Genomic DNA, 21,625 nt, shown 5'->3' on the forward strand with positions numbered 1-21,625 from the left:
GGCACCTCAGAGTGTGATTCTACTCTGACAAGTGACTACATAAAAATGGCACCTTCTTTCTGAAAAAGATTTGCTCTCTATGTATATTCAGTCATATATGCTGAATTTAATGAGTACCACATTCCAACTTCACCATCAAGTGTTCTTTTCCCTGTTACATCTGCAGTATCAAAAAGCTAAGAAAACAAGGAGAATACAATAAGGTTGTATTCCTCCTCTGCATCATGAATGCAATTATAAACTAAATTTCAAAGATTAGTTCATTATATCTTTGAGAACCTACTGCAGATTACACAGTTACAGCTGAAGGCATGGGATTATATCCTTGTAGCCAAGCACATGAAATTTGGGCTGCATTACTTGGTGGTAGGTGGGAGAAGGAAACAGCTCAGCTAGTTTTTCAGATCCTACGATAAGATTACATGGCTGGCATTTAGAAAAATGTAACAGTTGGTATTTGGCATTAAAGCTTTAAGATGCGTCACCCAAGTGTACTAATGGGAAAAATACTCACATGTGAGTGAATTTTGTAGATCAAGCTTTGCAAATTCTGTGCGATAAAAGATTCAGACTTTTCAGGTAGACGCATTCTAGTTTTAAAAAATCTCAGTAGTTCATCACACAGATACCAATCAGATACATATAAAGTACCTGTGTGTACACAAATATATCTCTGTATATATACATCACAGGTATATTCCTCCCACGTGTGCGTTAATGATATGCTACTATGCTTGCTATAAGGTGACTAACCAAGTATTATGAATTCACTGTCAATAAAGCAAACAATGACAGTTTGAGTCCAAGAATTTTCTTGTAAACAGATGGTGGGTTTGTGGGGAAATACATAATTTTCACAAATTGTGACGTTGATAAAAAGATTTTTCAGGGCTTTTTTCAGCCATATCATATCAGCACTGAAATCAGGAACAATGCTGCAAAACCATGAACGTAAGCTGATTGATTGTGACAGGTTCTGTTAATTGCAGCTGCGTGACAATTACTGTTTCATGAATGTCATCAGTCCACGAAAGAAGAGCATGGGGGCGCAGGAAGCATCTGTATTTAGATTTGTTTTTTAAGTTAAAAATAAAAATAGTTACTTGATATTTATGGTTAATTACTGTACTCACACTTTGAAGGCAATCTTATCAGCACATGGAAGAAAAATAGTGGAAATTGGAACTAATTGTCCCATAATGACTGATACTTTTTCCTCCTGTTGAGAATGATATGCCATCATCCAATAGCTTTCCGCACACAGCAGGAGGGAAAATTATCAATCAATTACATGACAATTAATTCCTAACTTGTAACATTTTTCTACTGAAAAGAAAAAAAAGATCCTAATTTGCAATTAATAGTCATGCATTCCCTACAGTGTTTTGGAAAGCCATTTTTAAAAAATGCCCTTATACATATGTGAAACTATCTTAACAACTGATAACCATAAACTGAGGCAGTTTATAAAGCATTAGGATAAGCACTACTTTCTGCTGTTAGTACAACTATTTCCGCAATTATTTCTGTAGATGAACAATTTAGCAAGGATCCCATTCACAAGAATGTTGTATTCAACTCACGCATGAGCAATACTAGAGAAAACAACTCCAGAATAAAGATGAGGAAGTAACAAAAGGAAAAAAGAAAACTACTTGGATATTTTTTGTTTAAATAAAGTTAAGGACTGAACGGTAATTTAGGGATTTTCATAAATTTAAAACTTTCAGGTTTTTTGCACACGGAAATGCTTGGTGTGGCCACATTCCCATCTCTTCTCTAGACCAGAGAAAGCTCACATGACGTAGCTTTGAATTCCTTTGGACAGATGACAGACCTTAGCCTAAGGTTACCTTCATTGAGTGAGTTCTCTCATCACTGAATTTTGCATACAACAATGTTGCTGCCTCCATTCATTTGTGCTTCTCTGAAAGGGAAGAGTCATCGCCTTTCAGCTTTTGAAAAAAAGGACTTGTATGCCTGCCTTTAGGAGAGGACACAAACATCACCTGGAAGAAGGTGCTAGAGACAGTTCAGAGGATGAGCAGGATTTATGAGTCACTCCTGTTTTTAGCACACCCTGCTGATTAGGCAGCTTCTCACTCAGCATACTGGCTGCTCAGCAACCCATTTTGAGGTACTCACATCTTCCAGATATTATATGGGAAGCTTGGTCTAAATCTATGATACAGCCCAAGGTTGTAGAGAGTACGGGTACTTATATGCACAGCATCAGGGATACTCTAATCAAATTCACAACCTGGATTTGCTCTGCTTGTATAAATAGGATGACAAAAGCAGTCTGGTGTCTCTGTCTGATGGTACGACCCTTCTGGGTCATGAATATTCCCCACTTCCATCTGGAAGTTCAGCACAGCTTTGAAAGAAACTCGGTGGACTGAGGCCAACTGAGATGCCTGGGCTGAATTCTGAAAGCAGTCCTCCTGAGTGCCTCATCTAGGATGGCAGGTAAAGTCCCAGAGCATCATGCCCTTTTAGACTGAGGGATGGATCTACCTTAAATTTGGACAACAGTCTGCAGTAGCACTCTGACTGAGGCAGTGATTGATAGACCATTCTGCCTCATTAGCCACTTACTGCTGCAGGAGGGCAACTAAGGTTAGCGTTCTTGCCAAAACAACCTGGGGAGATAGAAATCCTACTTAATAGGCATGGCTGATTTATTGCAATTGCTGGCTTTCCCAATTTTGTTCTGAGCGCTTCTTCCTTCTGCCCAGTACAGTGTTCTTTGTTTTAAACCATTGACTCAGTGCTTGTTGGGGGGAAAGTGCTGTTCATCAAAAGCCTATATGAAGGATAATTCAGTTTTTCAAGTTTGTGGATGGAAACTTGAGCAAATTTTACTTAACCTACTGGTAATTAAACTTGCACTGCCCTGAACACCTCATTGGTTACAGGATGGTTACAGTTTGTTTTTTAACCCAGTGCAGCAGGTACTGCTATTGCAGTTAGATCTCGAGCAGTTAAACACCTTAGTGCACATTGTCACATACCCTAAGTTTTCCTGTAGATTTAGCTGATTGAGCTAATTGTCCAACTGGGACATCAGAAGAAGGGCTGCGTGGATGCTAAGTGCTATACAGTTAACATTCATGCAGAAAAACAACAGTTTTAAGTGAGCAAATGAACATGAGAGAAACTAGGAGTTCTACTTTGTATAGAAATATTATTGAAATAATTTAGAAAAATCTGTTCTGTTTCAGATCTTATTTTCTTTGATGATCATGTTGTCTAATTGAATGCTTCATTGTGATAATGCTTTTTTTGTTTCTTTGTTCAGTTTTGTTTTTTCTCCCCTATTTTGTTTATTGGGAAGCTCTATATACAGCTATGACATTATATGGTCACAAATCCTAACCTATAACCATGACCCATTTAAAAATTAAAACAAAAAACTTACTGATCATATATGCATAGGAAAGTAACATTATCTGTTGTCACAGAGCACAGAACAAAGACAATTAGTTATGCATTCAGTTCCCACTTTTTTAGGTCACCATAGCTGGTGTACAACTATGCATCTTTATCAAACTTTTAGCTGAAAACAGTATCATTTTTACTATTATGTGATCTGTGGCCTGCTGAGCGCTGTGTGGCATAGGAGACTTGCAGTTGGGGAGCTTCAGCACTAAAGACATACATCCTCCAAGGTCGTGTGCTACCACTGCTTGGCTGGTAAACTTGGCCAACAAGGAGGATGGCATAAGGCAGAGGTTCATGCTCCCTGCTGCACGAACCACATCATCCCTCTTGATGTGCTCAAGGGGAGGAAGTGGTCAGGACAGACAAGTGATAATTTTAACTTCATTTCCAGCCTCTGGTAGCTGTTTTTGGCTCTCTGCAATCTGTAAATCGAACTGTATTGCTCTGGAAAAGGATGAGGATACCAAGCCAAAACAGAAGCAGGATGTAGGGAGGCTAGCATGACCTTTAAGACCCTTTCAGTACATGTGTTTCTGCTTTGTGGCACGGGCATTTTGTCTTCACGAAAGCATGTAAACATAGGACTGGAATCAAATGATAATGGCAGCACTACCTGCAAGAGCTTGGTCCTCTACAATGACTGTAGCACTAATTATTAAAAAAATCCTTGGCTTTCTCTAAAAAACTTGCAGCCAAGAGCTTTCCAGAGATTATACCTACATTATAAAAAGGGAGCACAAAAGGATTCCACATGATTGATGAAATTGTTTGCTTTCTCTTTAGAAGAGAGTAATAAATAAGTTAGCATTTCAAAGTTCTGTGAAAAGATATTTGAGAGAAAGCACACGGATGCATTGTTCTGTAGCACGAGCATTTGATGAGCTCCAGAGAAGAGAAAAGATGTATTATAGTGTGTGAAAAGAAGAAATCTTCAGTATCGGGCTGTTATCTAGTTGCTAAGGGCTGGTTCTTGATGAAAACAGAGCAGAATAGAATGGATAGTTTAAGCACTGTGAGGTAAAAGCAGAAAATTGGACTTAGAGCACAAGGGACATTCACAATGGAATGAAAGTGGATGCAGTAAAATGTTAAGAATGTGACAAGAAAAAGATTATCATAAATATGAAGGGACGAAAGTCAAAGCTTTGCCTTCACTTCAACAAAGCCTTTGAAGAAAAAAGGGGGAATTAGCCCTGCTGGAATGTACATTAGCAAAGAGAAAAGAAAGATGAAAAGAAGAATACCACTTCAAGGTCATTTTAAACCAAGCAGCAACTACTAAACCTTTAATTATAAGCCTGTAATTCTTGTTTATTATTAATTGCTAGCAAAAAAAAAGAGATAAAAGCTTGAAACAACATAGTTTTGAACTTCATTCTGTTCATATTTTTGGTGCCAAAAACCAAATAGGATAATTTAAAATTGTTTAAATCTAGACAAAAAAGACTTTTTCTGTAAATGGAAAAGTGTATTATCTAATTCTTTTAACATGCACTCAGTAGCAGTTTTTTCTTGTCTTCTGCCCTTTACAAAACCAACAATTTTAAGTTCACAGAGCACCTAAAGAACAAAAAGCCAAAGCATCTCCTCAGAAGTTAGGAACAAGTGCAGCTTCCTTGTCCTACACACATGCAGTCTGGCTTTCCTTGAAGAGTTTAACAAACTTGGAGCCAGGTTGAGAAGTAAGTCCCCACTGAAAGTCCCTTCCTATTGAAACCTGGGCTAATGTGGCATCTGTGTTTCAGCCATTATCAGCTGTCACAGTAGGAGAGAGAAGCAGTATTTATGGCAACGAGTGATATTTGTTTTTAATCCACAAGCACAAGCACTGACTGGAATTTTCATCACCTTTCCAACCATTTGAAAACAATAATTGTTAGCTCTGTTAAATACCTTCTCTTTCTAAACCAATATTCTCCAAATGCAAATTGTAGTCACAGCTGCAAAGGAAATCTACTGCCAAAATACACCATTGGGAGAGAAGAAAATATAGCGGCAGCTGGCTGTCTCCAAAGAGGGAGTGTGTCATCTCTCTGAAACACTGTCGGCTCTTGTAGAAGAAATGCTAAAGAGCAAAGAACTGCAATATCAGCCAGGCACTGGCTGACAGTGGATGTTGCTAATGGGAACAAATTGGAGGCTGTAACTTGAGTAGAGGAAGAAGAAAAGGATCAGGTGGGCTGAAGCACTGCGATGCCTTTGCCTGCATACAAGGTGAAACTTTAGTCAAAATTGTGTAGCGTAAAGACGCTTTTTTGGTTAGTTTGGATTCAACAAGTATTCTTTACCTCTCTTGCTTAAACATTTCTTATTCTTTGTGTTTGCAGATTCCTGACTAAAGCTCGGTGATTGCTTCACTAGCTATCTGTTTATCCCACATTCCAGTCCCATGAGTTTATCATTAGCAGGAGACAGTTTAAGGAATAAAACTTAGGGAGGTCATGTAGCCCCTTAGTGCAACTTCAAGCAAGCTGTGATGACACACTACTTCAAGAAACGCATGTTCCCTGTGACATGGGAATAGCTCAACACAGCAGCTTTTTCTGCTGACAGAGTGGACTGGATTCAAAGTGGGGAGCTACGAGGTGAGACACTGCAGCTGACGAGAACTGCCCTACAGCATTAAGTCCTTGGGTCAGAGCTCACTTCAGAGGGAACTTACCTACGGCTGTGCCACAAGAACACTGAAATTAACATCTCAGACTCTCAAAAGATTCTCCTGAAACCTTTGTATGTCTACTTTTTTATCTAGCATAACAAGAACCTCTAGCTATATGATCATTACATATTTTACTGGGTCCTTTGCAATGGTTGAATCAAGAACTTCTAGATTTACAGTACAGCCACTTTCCACCTCAGTTTAGTATCAGCAGCAGTAGTTTCTGCATCTAGTCTACAGAGGAAGAGAACAGCACACGCTTTGCCTTGTTACAAAACCAGTTGTAAGACAGCAGGGAAATAATGGATACTGGGGTCTTAGGTATCTATATTCTGCTTACCAAGGGTGACTATTGCCTAGCATTTAGAGCAGTGGTTAGAAACATGACAGTTAGGTACATTTATTTCTCTATTTAATTCTTTCTGACAGGCAAAGGTGGTACAGTAGGTGAAGTCTGCTTCTTTCTGCTAAAGCCTACTCACACTTCTTGTGACAAGCCATCCTGTGACAAAATGGGCAAGTGATACCTGCTGTGAAATGAGAATCTGGTCAATAATAAAGGTTGTGAACTATGTTGAAATATACATACTAGCCTAAAAGGCATTTAGGGCTGCATTGACACCTAGCATGTACATGTGTAGCCTCAGTGGAAGCCATGACATGTTCTAACAGGCCTTCAGTTTGGATAATCAGAACCAGCATCCTGTGGTGCATTGCAGCAGCATCTATGTGCAGGCAAGGTCAGACACATACACTCTCCTTGTCATCACCTGATATCCCAGCACAACCTGCATTAACGTCTGTTTCTTTTTAAATAAAGTACTTGTACCTTTTTTGAAGGCTAAGTTTCTTCTTCTACTTATTTGGTGGTTTTAGCCTCTTCTCTTTGCTCATGGCTGTTGTTTCACTCTCCTTTTCCTTATCCTGGTGTGTGACTCATGCTACCCCAAGAATCACATTTCTCTGCTTCATTAACCATTTTCAGCCTATCTCTTTAGATCCCTCCTCCAGACATTCTCTCTCCTGTTCTCTATTCTTCCCCTCTATCTTACCTCCATCTCTGTGTAATATTAATAAGAGATTTTCAGAAGCAGAAAGTGAAATTCATATACTTAGCTATCATTCATGCCTTCGAAAAATCTCCTCCTACACCTTCATAATTCTCTTGCTATGCAGCAAAACCCTTTCTTACTTTTAACTCCCCTTCCTCTCATCAACTGTCCCTTCCTTCCTCTGTTCTCTTTATTCGGTTTTGCTTATCTAACTGAGGCCACAGCTATGCCAGCAGATCTCTGCAGTGCAGACATGCCAGCAAAACTTCTAAGGTATGCTGTTATCCTAATAGAAACAGCTTTTGTCAGCCTGCATTACCCAATTTCAGAAGACAGTGTACTTCACCAGCAAACATGCCTCCTCTTCAGCACTTGTTCTACCTACACATGAGGGAATGGGTCACCACAGTTAACAGAAGACAAGACTTCAGACAGTCCTTGATGCAGACATTGTCCTTTTAGAACAAAAAAACCAAAACAACAACAACAAAAAAGGCAACAAAGAATGTTAATTACGGTGCAAAATAAATATTTGATGGAATGCATTTATAGATCCTGATACTCTGCATCTATCTAATGGGCTAAGCAAGTGGTTCAGAGTGCTGAGCAAGTGCAGAGTATAACTTCAACTGCTCAACACTTCAGCAGAAGCAAATACATCTGTTCATTTAGCATAGCTGGAGTGAATAATAACCAATTCTTTTCAGGTCTTTTTCATAAGTCGCAACTGTTTAGGAGTGATGGAAATTTTAATTTAAAATGGCTGTCTCATTAGAACACGGTACTGTTAAAAGATTTCTGTAAGAAAATTCATTATAATAGCATAGAAAATAAAGGACTGTTTTTTAGCAAACCTGTTCATCTCATTGTGTACTGCAGCCTAATGATGCTGTACAAAATTTAATTGGCTACCTTTTGAGCTCACCACTTCCACTTGTAATGGAAACTAGTACTGAAAAGGTAAAAGGAAATTGCATCTTGGGAACCTATCAGGAACAATTTTTAACTTTTGTTACTATAAATCTCTGTAAACTCTTTCGGCTTTATATTTTAACAAGTTTCTTTGATTATGTTCTAGGTATACACAACCAAGAACCTCTCTCTCCTGAGACATGAGAGAGAGGAAAAAAAAGTATTTTGTGTCAACAGAGAGATATCGGATGTACCCTTTGGGAAGTGGATTGCAATGTGACCTAAACAGTCTTCTCCCACACTCTCTTCTGAAACTACCTTCACTACCCTTGGAAAGCTACAAAGTCTCATTCCTTTGTGCACTTACCAAACTGTCAGCAGTAAAGGGTTAGGAGTAATTTCCCATATGACAGATTACTCCACAACAAGCTGCTTTAGGATTTCTTGCATGCCTATTTGAAGCATCTGATTCTAAATACTGCCAGACATTATATACTATATTGGATAGGTACTAACCTATATTAAACTAGATGGAATATAGGTTTAATCTAGTATAGTAAATCTCTATATTTCTGTATACTCATAAACATGGAACAGCACTTGGCCATATTCCAAGATCTACATTTCTGTTGCATACTTTATACACAAAGTATGAATCATGGTTAGGCTCTGTAAATATGGGAAAGTAATAGTCATCCAACTCATCTTCATTTAATTATACTAAAATGGCTATAATGTTCAAGAAGCTGAGAAGTTAAACAACCTAATTCACTGCTGATGTTAGAATAACTGCTTCTTCCATCCTATGGTAATGTATTGCATATTGCTTTGAAGTCATTTTAATGGTCACCACCTAGTGCCTGGTATATTCAAGGCTAACCATATGAGTTTTTTGTATGTTCCTGCCTATCATCCCTTCCTTTAAATGAAACTTTCCATTTTTATTGCCTGGTGTGGAATTTTTGTTTGTTTGTTTTGCTTTATTTTTACTGAATAAGGCAGGGATATAAAGCAGAGGAAAAAGGAAGAGTTAATGTTTGAAAATAATCTCTTCACATTAGCCGCTCAATAATAATCACAGTTCTTGTTTTGAATGCCTGAAGACAATATTTTCTAAGCACATCTCAAACTGCAGATTGTAGCAAATTTGTTATGTTTCGGGTACATATGATTGAAATGTTTTGCTGTTTAAAGAGAATAAACTATAAGTAGTTAAAAATGGGATTCTTCTTGTATGCAGTAATTACCTTCCTTGTCTTGGGAGGAGCTATGAGATCTGTGAGTGAGAACTAAATAAATACTACAGTTAATATGCAGATTTAGTAAATGAGCAGAGCTCTGGGCAGGCAAACATTATCTGTTAATGAACTGGCCCAATACAGAGAAGGACAGTTTTGAACCAAGAAAACTTTTTTTGATAAAAAAAGGAAGCAGATTCTGTTTTGACATCTTTGTTCTGCTGCACAGCTTGTAAACTGCACAGCAGGGTTTTTTTGGTGGGTTCAGTTTCTAAGCACAGAAGAGAGACTTTCTCTGGCATACTATACAATCATTGAAAGAGCAAACTGGTGAATCACTTTCAAATGGTGAAGCTTATGAGTTCCACAAGCTGTAAGCATTCACAAATTTAACAACCTTGGATTTTTCCCTTGAAAACAGGAAAATAAAATATAAGACTTAACGGTACCAAGACTAAGACTAAAAGTGTTAATGTTTGTTCGCAAATTCTACCTTTGGGTATGCAGTTCTGACATTTCTATTTGTTCATGTCAACATGCTTATGTTTCAAAATTTAGAATAATTTCTATTCAGTAATTTTTTTGTTTTATATTACTAGCTCTAGGTAGCCCATTATTTCAGTTCAATAAACATATAAGCATAATAGGTTTCACAATAGAATCTGTTAATTTTTTTTTTTTAAAAGTCAGACAAAGTATTTGTAATACAAAATTTAGTAAGCACAGATTAGCAATGGGCTGTGGTATTTAATTTACATTTTAAATTCCTAATTAAAGTCATTCATTTGTAAAGACTTTAAATTTGTACATCTGTGAGAGTTGAAAGTTAACAAAAAATTTCCAACTTTACAAAAACTGCTAGTGGATTTTCACCTGCTAACAAAACAAGTATTTCCAGCAAAAAGTAGATAATAATGTCACATTTATTATAAATGTATTAATAAAGGAGTTCAATCCTAAAATTTATTTATGTCAGCACATAACACTTACAGAAATTTTAAATCAGGACATTATGTCATGTTTTGTTTCTGTTTGTGTTTCAGTGAATTCTGATATATAGAACACAGATTATTGCAGGACACTTCACATCTTTAGTGATGTAGTAGGAAAGAAACAATATGCAATCATATTAAACCACCACAGGCTACAAACTGCAGGCAGTAAAATTGTCATTTTAGCTTATGTTTTGTATTTCCTGTTTCCCAAATGCTTAGACGACTGCTTGGGATTTATGCAAGATATTTTCTCTCTCTAAAGACACATTAATAGCACCCTTTTTATTGTCTACATTCTAGTGGTCTCATATGATTTGAATCCCAAAATATCTAATCAGAAATCTTGATTTCTAATTCATCTTTGAAGTTTGGATGCATTTTTCATAAGTTCTAAAAATAAAGAGTTCTGTCTTCTGCAGTGGCATGTCATGCATATGTATGAAGGCACTGTGACAAAATTCCAAGGCATTTTAAGAAATGTAAATGGAAGAGAAAACATAGTAGGAAAATATGATGCAGCATTTTAGTCTCTACATATGGGAAGTCTTTGAATATATCAATATAATTAAGGGCAACCCAGTGACAATGGCAGACAAAATAGGGTCATGCACTGGAGTTACAGACTGGAGACTGTTAGAGGTACAAAGTGAAGTACTCATTTTCTGGAACATAACATCTTATTGGAGTGTATGGATAAGCTTAAACAATGCTCATCCCAATTACACCGAAAAACAAGTAAAGGGGAAAGAATAAAGCTTCTGAAAGCCGCTATTATTGAGAATGACTGATTCATAGAGTTGTGCAAGCTTAGTTCACTGTTCCCATGTTAGAAGAACTCAGTTTAATTGTGTCAGATGGGTAAGATCCTATGAATGAGGAATTTTTTTATTTTTAGAAAAAGTTGTCAATTTTTGTACAGGTTCTGAAATAATTCCAACTGGTAGAACAGAGCACCTCCCACTTATCCATAAGAAAAACTAAAAAAACCCCGTGAAAATAGCTCAGAGGACATGAAAAGGGTTTAATGAATGCTTTCATAGACAGACTTTTACAAAAAATGCTTCCCAGGAGACCTTTTATAAGAGATGATGCGTATGTGTGTAAACAACCATTTTAGAAAAATGCTCACAAATATCACAAAAACACTAAAAACTCTTCAATTTTTGAAGAATGTAGTCCAAAGTGAAAGTTAGCTGGGAGATAAGGCAATTAAAGTGAGATTCCAGTACTCGACAGTGTCATATAGTCCTTTTCAGAAATATTCCGAAATCCTCTTAAATTCAGTTCAGGATGTTTCTCTTCCTACATTTACAGGAAGATTGTTCCTGAATCTCATTGTTTCATGGTTTGAAAGCTTCCCTTAAGATCCAGTCTAAGTTTATTCATAGCCAGAGTTGTCTTCTAGCTTCAACAGGATTTTTTCCCTGCTAGTATTTATATCATCAATATTTTTCAATATTCCTCTCAGTCTTCTTTTTGCTAGAGTGAACAAGCTTGTTCTTTTTGTAAAATTCAGGTTATCCAGTCCTCTGGTGATCTTATTAGGTATTTTCCTATTTTTCAGCATTCTCTTCTTAATCTGGACACATCATACTAGTCCTAAGAGCATCTGCTGTCATTGCCAAAAGATTGATAGAGAAACAGAGCCTCAGAAGAAAGTAGAGAGCATGGATGGCACTGAGCCTATGATGACACAAGTAGGCCACTACAATTACTGTGAAATGTAGTTTTGCCTTGTGCAGCTGCTACCTATGATCATCTTTATCCTCTCTTCATTATACACCTACATTTGAGTGTTATTTTAGGCCCTGCTTGCTGAACCCCTTCCCAGTGTCTGCTCCTGGCACCTCAGGAGCCTGGCTTTGAAGTGTTTCTAAGGCACTGAAGAGACAGAATAGAAAATAACCATTAAAAGCCGAAGAAAAATTTTATTGCCTGAAGCTAAACATTTTTCTGACCTAAACATAGCCTTCCTCTTGATGACAAGCTTTATTTAAAAAAAAAAAAAAAAAAACAGAAAAGAAAAAAAAGAAGTCTGTTTAGGTTTGTACATCGAGATGGATGCTTCTGAAGAACTGCATATGAGGGCTGGTAGTATCCAGAATTGGTGTTGCCAAATAACACTTTTTCAGCCGTATCTGCTCTGGCTAGGCAGAGAGATTTTTATCCACTGTTCCCTTCCTCCATTGGAGAAGAAAGAAGAGGCACACAAAAATTCAGATAATATATACAAAATCAATGAAGACTTGACTAAGTAATGGCTAAGCAGTGGAGCCTAATGCAATGTTCCAATATTCAGTGCATCCCACTAGAACATAACTTTTTCCACCGTCTTCTGTTGCCATGTAATATTTATTAAGAGACTTTGGATAAGAAGATTGTGGAGTGTAGTGATCAAACACTAGAAAAACCAAAAGCAGAACTCAACTTCTCATAAGACAAATAACTACTTAAATGGTAATGGGCATGGAATCAAAAACCTGTGAGGCTATAAATCCCCCAACCCTGTATCTCACAAAGCTCAATATTAACATTTAAACTCAGTGAACATTTAAAAGGACTAGTGCTGTGTTCCTCTTTGACCTTAATTGATGTTTCAGACTGGCATTTCAGTCTTCTGAAGTCAGCTCCTTCTCCTGACACCGGCAGTACCAACAGGAGAAAGAAAAGTCTGGGCTGAATTCAGATGCAGATTTCCTTCTCCTCTTTACAGGTGGTGCTACCTCAGGACAGAATTAGCATCTGCCCACTCCCGTTCCTCTTACTGCAGAGGGAATTCAGTACTACTGCTGATGGGGAGCAGAAAAACCTGTGGGAAAAACACTAACCTAAAAATGCCTATGATGGGAAGGAAAAGGAAATCCTGAAAGGGGCAAGTATCAAGGGATAAAACCGAAGGATAAAGCACTTAAAAAGTGCTAGAGATAGTAAAATAGTCATGGAAGAAGGTGACAGACAGAGGTGTGATTGTTGAATGCAATTCAGGAGAGAGAACAGAAAAACAAAAGGAGAACAACAAAGTGAGAGAACATTCTAAGAGAAAAGGTGAAATATGGAAGAGGGGAAAACAATGCAACAAAAGAATGAGTCACAAGTCCTAAGAAAGGTCACAAGAAGGAAAGTAAAAAGTGCAAGGAATGAATAAATAAAAATTACACAATGCTGAGGCTCTCTCATCTGGTCTATGTATTTTAATCACCATCCTTAGAACACATTCTACAAATCTTTCAGTTTAAAAAGTGTGAAGTCTTGTTTTGATCCCTCCTATCGCACAATACTGTTGAATATGCTGGTTTACATATTTAAATAGTGAAAGAAGGAGAAAGATAAATCATGAATTATTTTTACTTTTTGCCGTCTTCTGGCAAAGGTAAGAACCTTTGGACTGGGCACCTTAAAACTGTGTGAAGTCACTGCACACACCACAGCATGGCCTCTCGGTGAGCACCTCTCCCCTCCCCGTGGTGCCGGATGGCAGATTTCCTCTCGGAAAAGAAACAAGGCCAGGGAGGAGTGAGAGGCGAGGAGAAGGCATGTTCCTTGTTGTCTAATGCCATGTACAAGGTGTCTACATGAGGCATTCAAAGGACAGCAATGGATGCCTCTGGGGGCTCCTTTGAATCTTCCTGAGATGGAGCATCTCTCCATTTCCATTGACAGACAGACTATTAGGCAGGGTGAACAGTCTTCCACAAGCCTGGGTAAGGAGCGTTGTCTCCCTCTGACTCCTTTTTCTTGCATGCAGCTATACAGACTTAGGAATGAGGTGGTCACAGGCACCCCACCAGTGGACTGACTTCAAGGTATTTCAGTTCCAGCACTAACACCTGGTTCTTAGGGAGCAATATTAATTAGTAAGACAAACATGGATAACACTCTTTTGTTTCCTTCCACAGATCACTAAAGAAATCGCAGTAGGCAGCCGGCAAGAACGCAGGATTCAGTAGCACCATGCGGTGACACTGAGGATAAAGGTGCTCAAGCCCACACTAGTCTCCTGGGTTCTCACCTCGGTCTGCCATGGCTCTGGCCCACGGGCTCTAAACAAGACCCACTCTCTCAGTGTCTCCCCAGTTTGCATGGTAACCTGAAGTGGCTACAGGAGGCAGTTTTTGGTAAGCATCTCAGCATGGATGAAAACTGGCAGAAACAGGCCCCACACGGAAGCAGGTTAGATACAGAAAGCACCACACAGGTGCCGGCTTGCAGCAGGAGATGCAGTAGAAGCAGCGAGACTAGGACAGCTGTGAGGGATGGGTAGCTTTTTCGCCCCCATTCAAGGCTTCTTCTCTGTCACAGAGCTTGGGGGATTTTTGCCGGATTCTGCCCATTAGCTGCTACGATCCTTGTGACCCGCTTCTGGTCTGTACCTCCTACCCGCTGAGTAACCCTGCTCTAATCCATGCCTCTAGAAAACAAGAAGACTGGCTTGTTTGGCACAAAGGTTCGTTCAAAGCCATCAAATTTTATGAAGCAATTTTAAATGGGCTTTCATATTCTATTTATAAATATAACTTCTTTATGAATGCTCTTTGCATAATCTTCATCCTTCACACTCGGCCATTATCACATAACGTTAAGCAGTTTTTTTCTGAAACCAGTACCCCAGTTTATAACAGCTAATAAAATACCCATGCTTCTACATGCTGCACAGTTTGTAATGGAGCTGTTTAAAAATTCCTAGATACAGCAAACAACAGTGAGTTGTGAATATTGTATATATTGCTGCCATGAGACCTTCAATATTTTCTCCTGTATGTGCTCTGTGAGTACCAGAAAATATTCTGAATATAAATAACGTGACTAGAGAATATAAATGACTTTATAAAACAAAGAAAACAACAATATAACCGGTTCAACAAAAAACCTCTCCCCCTGTCCCCGTACTATTCTTTTTAACTACTAAACCAATGTGGAACAAATCTCATCTGTGCCAGAAACCCAAAACTTCATGTTAACCATAGCAAACACTAGACAACATTTTAACTTCACACAAAAGCAACAAAAATATTGTACATTTGTCTCAAAAACTGCTTTCTGCTTAGGAAAACTCCTGTATAGTACAGTATCTTGGTAAAAATGTATATAATTATGATTTATATATGTAGATAGACATATTTCTTTGTCAAGCTTCAAAAATAAATGCATCCTCAATCTCTAAAAGAAAAGGTGCAATCAAACATAAAAGGAATGAAATGAGCAGTAAATTCCACAGAAATTGCTCTTTGGGTCCATGGAATATAACTGAAAACAAGAAATCCCCCCCTAAAGACTATAAATACAGAGTTTCAGAACCACCATAGATATCACATAATAATAAATTACATGACCATTTGAACGATTTAAAAATTATACTTTATCACTTTAATAGGATATTCTAGGCAAATTGCAATAGCACTGTAATTGTCCTAGCTGGCCTTAGGTAAACCTTACTTATTCACAGGCCCTGGAGATCTTAATCCAAGATCAAAAGAAGTTGACTGCTCATACAAAGTGAAACCCAATGCAAGACTATCTGAGTTGCTATTTTGTAAACACCTCTGAAACAGTACAGTCCATGACATTTTGAAAACAAAATATACCTCCCTTATACGGAGGTGGATTGAAAGGTATTAAAAGTGGAAATGATTGCTATTGTTCTGCTATTCAACATGCTTACTGCTGAGAGGTACTGTCCACAATACGTATTTTAAACTTTAAAAGTAATTAGCAGTCAAATCTTGAAGGGTGAAAAACATCTTAACAATGAGTACAGAATGTTTTAATACAAATTTACATATCTTTTCGACTTGTTCTCATCTACACTGACTGCGTAAATAAAAACAAACAGAATAAAAAAATCTGTAATAAAATTGAGAACTGTAAAGAGATTCTATGAGTCTTTAAATATCTACTATACAACAGACTTAAGGGAAAAAATCACATGGAAGTAGTGGAAGATATCTTTAAAAATGTTAAAGATTATATAATGACCTCAAATTTGGATTATTTATGATAGATATTAGGTAGAATAAATTTAAAAGAGTAATTAATTAGGCCATGGAGGGATTTTCATCAAAGTAAGAATTATTCTGATCTGATGTAGTAGGTAGCTTGGCAAACGCTACTTAAGGTCAGGAATGAAGACTACTTGGTAGAATGTCATACAGATTTAATATAGTGGAATGAAAACAATTCTGGCACAGAAAGGTAAAATTATGTGAAAGTGGAAATTGTGAATTAATTCTATTAATTGCATTTATTCTTTGAACCATACTAGCTATAGAAGATGATCTGAACAACGTCAAGTATAAATATTGGATCCTGTATACTAGTCCATATCCTATTACATTATGACACCTCCTTCATCATGCTCCTTTTTAGCTAAAGACCTTGTTTCCTCAAAATGACCAAAGGTCCTTTTCACCTGAAAAAGTGGAAAAGTGGATAAACTGTGGAAAGTTCCATAAAATTTTAAACTGCCTCTGTATTAAAGCTACAGGCTGAAGCAGCGGTCCAGAGACAATGAATAAAGGATGCAGGTCCATTGTGGAATAGGAGGGAATGTACAAAGTTGCTGCAAGGTTGTTGCTGTCCCAGAAGTCAGCTTTGGATATTTGGTGTACAAAAAAGGCCAGAGAATGCTAAATAAAGACTGATGCAGTGCTTTAATCCAGTCAGGATTTTGTTGGGTGAAGGGCGGCTAGCGCAGATACACTTTGACTAGAGGCAGCATCTCTTTCTATGAAGTTATCAAGCTCCACACAACCAGTAGGATTTAGCCTCAGAAGTGTTAATATTTCAGCAAGCAGAAAAGTGACACCAGTTAAAGTGACACCACCTCACTTAAAAACATACTGAAGTACCTCATCTGCTTTAATGAGACTTTGATTTATAACTTAATTGTCTAAGAAAAGAGCTGAGCACACTGATTTGCTTTACTGTGTAGAGGTGATTATTCATTATTAGAGAGAATGTTCTCTGTTATTAACCTGGAGGATGCTGATATCTTATACGTAATCTACCTTGCTCAGTGAATGATTTTTAGCAGGAAATGTGGCTCTTATTTCAAATGCAAATTTCTCTGCATATTGCATCGAGGCAATATATTTGTTAATATAAACACAGGAAAAGATATTTTAAATTAAGTGGTTATTTGCAGATATCATAAAGCAGAGACATACCTAACACTGATTATGTCTTCACATTGAGGTATCAAAAATAAAAAGCGCAGTCTTACCTCTGAAGTGAAAACAATCAGCTTTATAACACACTTGGGTATAACTCATTGCAACAATGAATGGGGATGAGAAAGGGCAAATTTTTTTTCTGTTTTAAATGAGTTCCAGCACATAAAGTATCTTTAGCAAGCAAGTATCAGCATGGATTTTCAGAGATTCTGGGAAGACACAAATCTCACTGAAGACAATGGAAGAGAAGGTACTCAGGTTATCAGGTTACTGAAAGGCTTTTCTAACAACAGATTATTTTAGCTTTCTTGCTGCAGAACAAGCTTAAGACGAATCCTGATTTCTGAAGCATCTGGTTTAACTTCTCAAGCTCCTCTTACATGTAATCAAAGAAGTGTACATAATGTTCTGATCATTTTTAATGCTACCAGTCCTGCAAGCTTCTTTTGAGGCTGACTATCCTGGTGGTAGTGTTATTTTAGTCAGTAGATGGCATTAGCTGCCTCAGTGTCATTTTTGCTGTGTGATTTATCAAGAAGTGGGTCAGCTACAGCCTGTGGCTGTGTGTATGTTCCCAGCAGGCTGAGAAAAAAAAAGATGATTTTGTTTTCTTTGTTAATTACTCTTGCCATATTTTAGTTGTTTCACCGGACAATATAATTAGATAATAAGGAACAGATCCAACAGCAGGTACGCATCCTCAGACAACGGTGTAAGAAGTAGTTATGCTAGCACAGGCATTTGTGTTCAGACAGCAAATCCTTCTGCCGTAGGTATTGCTCAGGATTACAGGGGGTTGGTGCTGAGGCAGTGAGGACAGCAAAACTGTTCAGAGCCATGAGGGGAAAGACAGCTAACACTGCTCTAACCCTCTTCTGACCCTTCTGCTCTGCCTGACTCCTCCCAGCTTCTTCTATTAATGAAGACAGGGATACGTTAGATGTCAGAGCTAGATGTAAATTGATCAGCATGATTTATATTTTGCAGATTTTTTACATCTAGGAGTTCTTAAAAGGGATGTGTTTCAGTTATCTTTATGATAAAACTTAGGCTGTAAAAACACACACATGTATATATACCACAGACAAAATCTTAATCCTGTATTATTCAAATATCCAATGGGAATGTTCAACTATTCCTCTGAAGTGGTTCCAACCCAAACCCTACAGTTAAACACCATGAAAGTGTGTTTGTATGTGTTTGAGACCCACAATCTAAAATTGCCTAGTGCTGAGCAGGAAGCAATTCTCTCCTCATGTAAAAATAATTCAAGCAGATTTTTTTTTTCCTTCCACACTGAGATGAATTTGACAAACTTCAAAGCCCTCTTCAGCAAAGTTTGCAATACCTCCACTCCCCACTCCCACAGCCAGTGATTAGAACATGCAACAGGGAGGTGTGAGAAGCCGAAAGATGTGTCAGTGCGTTTCCCACACCCCCGTGTATGCCCTATCCACCCAGCCAGGGCTGCGGCTACTTTGTGGTCTGGAAATCTCTGTTTCCTCCTCAGTCCTCTCAAACCAGTGCATACATTCCTGCTGATTGTTTTCAATCTGCAGGAGCTAGTCGTAGAACTGAAAAGATGGTTGTATTCTGTGGGAAGGGGTTAGGTTTTTGGAGGGCATGGGGATGGGAAAATGGGTAGATGATATAACTGGCTTTCACTGTGTTATAGGACACACTGAAAACAATATTTTCAAGCACATTTCTCGACTTTTCTATTTGGTATTTGATTTTCTTACATGGCTTCCTTGATTGTTCTCACTTGTATTTTCAAGGCAACAACTCATAATAGGTATTTCTCATTTGCAGCTAGTGTTTTCTCTTGAAATTTCAGGCGTTTATTTTGGTTCTATATCAGAACTAGAGCAAACTTTCAACAACAAATATAATGATTTTTCTGAGGAACATATATTTTTAATCCGCATTGAATATGCATATTGTATATTTTCCATTTTACAGCAAAAATAGTTTTCTGCCAGAAGTACAGCTCTATTCTCTTTATCTTGCTTGCCAACTCTGATTATTTATATATATGACAGGCGAATCCTTATCTAGTCAAATGGTTATACACTCAGGCAAATCAAGAAGTGACTGCATCAGTACCTTTAGTCCAGCTATGCACAATCAGAGACTCATCTAAATTTGCCCTCATTATTTCATACTGTGATATATCCACCCAAACACCTAGCCAAACCAAGCCAGAGTTTTTTTCAAACTGGCATTGCACGTAACTGCCACAAATCAGTTATAAACAAGTAACAAATGTTCCCTTTTCTTAAAACTCTGGATTAGCGGGATTACCCTCTTCCAACCCTCTAAATATAAATGTTTTGAGTTCCCTTTCCTAACTATTCAGAGTATTCTCTTGCTGTAGGGGGAGTGGAAGAATAGTATGGCTGGCAGCAGGGAAATATTATCTCAGTTTTGTATGTGGGTAACTGAAGCACAGAAAAATAAAAGGACTTTATCAGGCTTGCACACAGTATTATGGAAAAGCTTATTCCCAAATTTCCCATGCCAGTATTTTTACATCAAAATATTGCAAATACGCCACCATCCATAGCTCTCTAAGTGCCACTATAAAACAAAAATGTTATACTGAAAGATAAAGTCAGAACATAAAAACAAATAAGCAAAATCAGCAGCACAGTGAAAGAGACAAATCTTAAAATGCTGCCTGATGCACTTTCCTAGCAAGCACATTTCCTCTGCTTCACATTTCAGCATCTCCGATGTTTCAGTTTTCTATAATGACTAGCAGTGTAGCACAACACCTTCATAACTTGGAGGCAAACATGGGTTTAATGTTTAAATGAGACATTAGTATACAGCCAGCTAGCTGAAACTCAAGGGTGTGATGCTGCTTTTTCCATAGTCAATCCTCCAGATAGTAATGTGAAATGGAGAAAAATGATGATAAAAAGTCCTTATATATACAGAAACCCAGGATACTATTTCATCAAGGGTAAAAGATTTTGCTTCCAGCCATTAAAACATCCAACACTAGAAGCATGAGGCTTCTTGCCAGCCTAAATATGGCATCAGACTAGCGAGTTCACACCATACAAACCTTGTTCCCCACAAGGAACTCTCAGTTAAAGACCAGGAGAAATTACTGCCGAAATAAACTGAGAAAACAGAACCAGGATTCTTTAGGAGTGTAACTCATCTTGCTCTGTTCTCACAAAATTTATGCCACATGTGCAAATGGCAAATTATGTCAGGATAATTATTTATTCTACAAAAAAGGACTTTGGCTTCAAGTTTGAACATCATATTTTTTTCAACAACAAAGAAAAACAATGACAATTTCAGTCCCAAAACACTGACTTGGCAGAAGGCCTGAGCTGCTGTTCTTAAATTCAATGACACTGAAAGCTCAATAAAATAACTTTGCCTGAAAACTCACAACACAGAAAGAACAAATGAAGAGACCCAGTTCTGAAGGGAAATGAAGAATTTAGAAAGACTCACAACAGTCATAGTTCTAGAAATATTTTTCAGGGTTGAAACTTGTATTTGATATTTTAGAAGGAAAATTGGAAGGAATGAAATTTCAAGGCAAACAGGAAAATATCAAGCCATCTCAGATACCAATGTCTGTCTAGATAAAGACAGATAATCATCCATATATACTTCATTCCCTGAACAATGCAATGACAATAAAACCTCCACACACATTAGGACAAGAGAAGAGATGATTAGATAAAACAAGTATCCTGAGTCTTTTCAAAACAGAAAAAAGCCCTCCGGCAACTCTTCAAACATGAATTGACAGTCATAATAGATGAAAGTTTTTTTTTAATTGGCAGTCATTTCCAAATTTGCAATTTTCAATGACTTAAACATCTGCTGAAAATTTAGTGCCATGTCTGAATACCCGGAATATTTCACATGATGTGCATATGAACATTACTAGGCTGTTGTATATGACTTTGTAGACCTAGCTCTACACACTTAACACTGGGGAAGCTCCCCAGCTAATATCATCTTCTAAGATTTGTGAAACAAACTCAAATTACCAGATGAAGGCAAGCATTTTAGAAAGCACAGGTCCTTTGCTATAGAGAAGCAGGGCAATAAGGTCAATTATCTGTGTGAAATTATTTATTTTTCTGGGTTTCCTTGTCCTTCATCCAGCTGCCTCTCCCCA

The 21,625-nt window shown here is 37.7% G+C and overlaps 1 protein-coding gene across 1 annotated transcript in view; it reads right to left on the minus strand.

The window, feature by feature from the left end:
• The window catches only part of SYT1 (synaptotagmin 1), a 375,273-nt gene that overhangs the window by 151,544 nt on the left and 202,104 nt on the right, over positions 1–21,625 (minus strand). The gene's annotated exons all lie outside the window — the stretch shown is intronic.

This window comes from Gymnogyps californianus, chromosome 1 (assembly GCF_018139145.2).
Source record: "Gymnogyps californianus isolate 813 chromosome 1, ASM1813914v2, whole genome shotgun sequence".
Classification (NCBI taxonomy): Eukaryota; Metazoa; Chordata; class Aves; order Accipitriformes; family Cathartidae; genus Gymnogyps; species Gymnogyps californianus.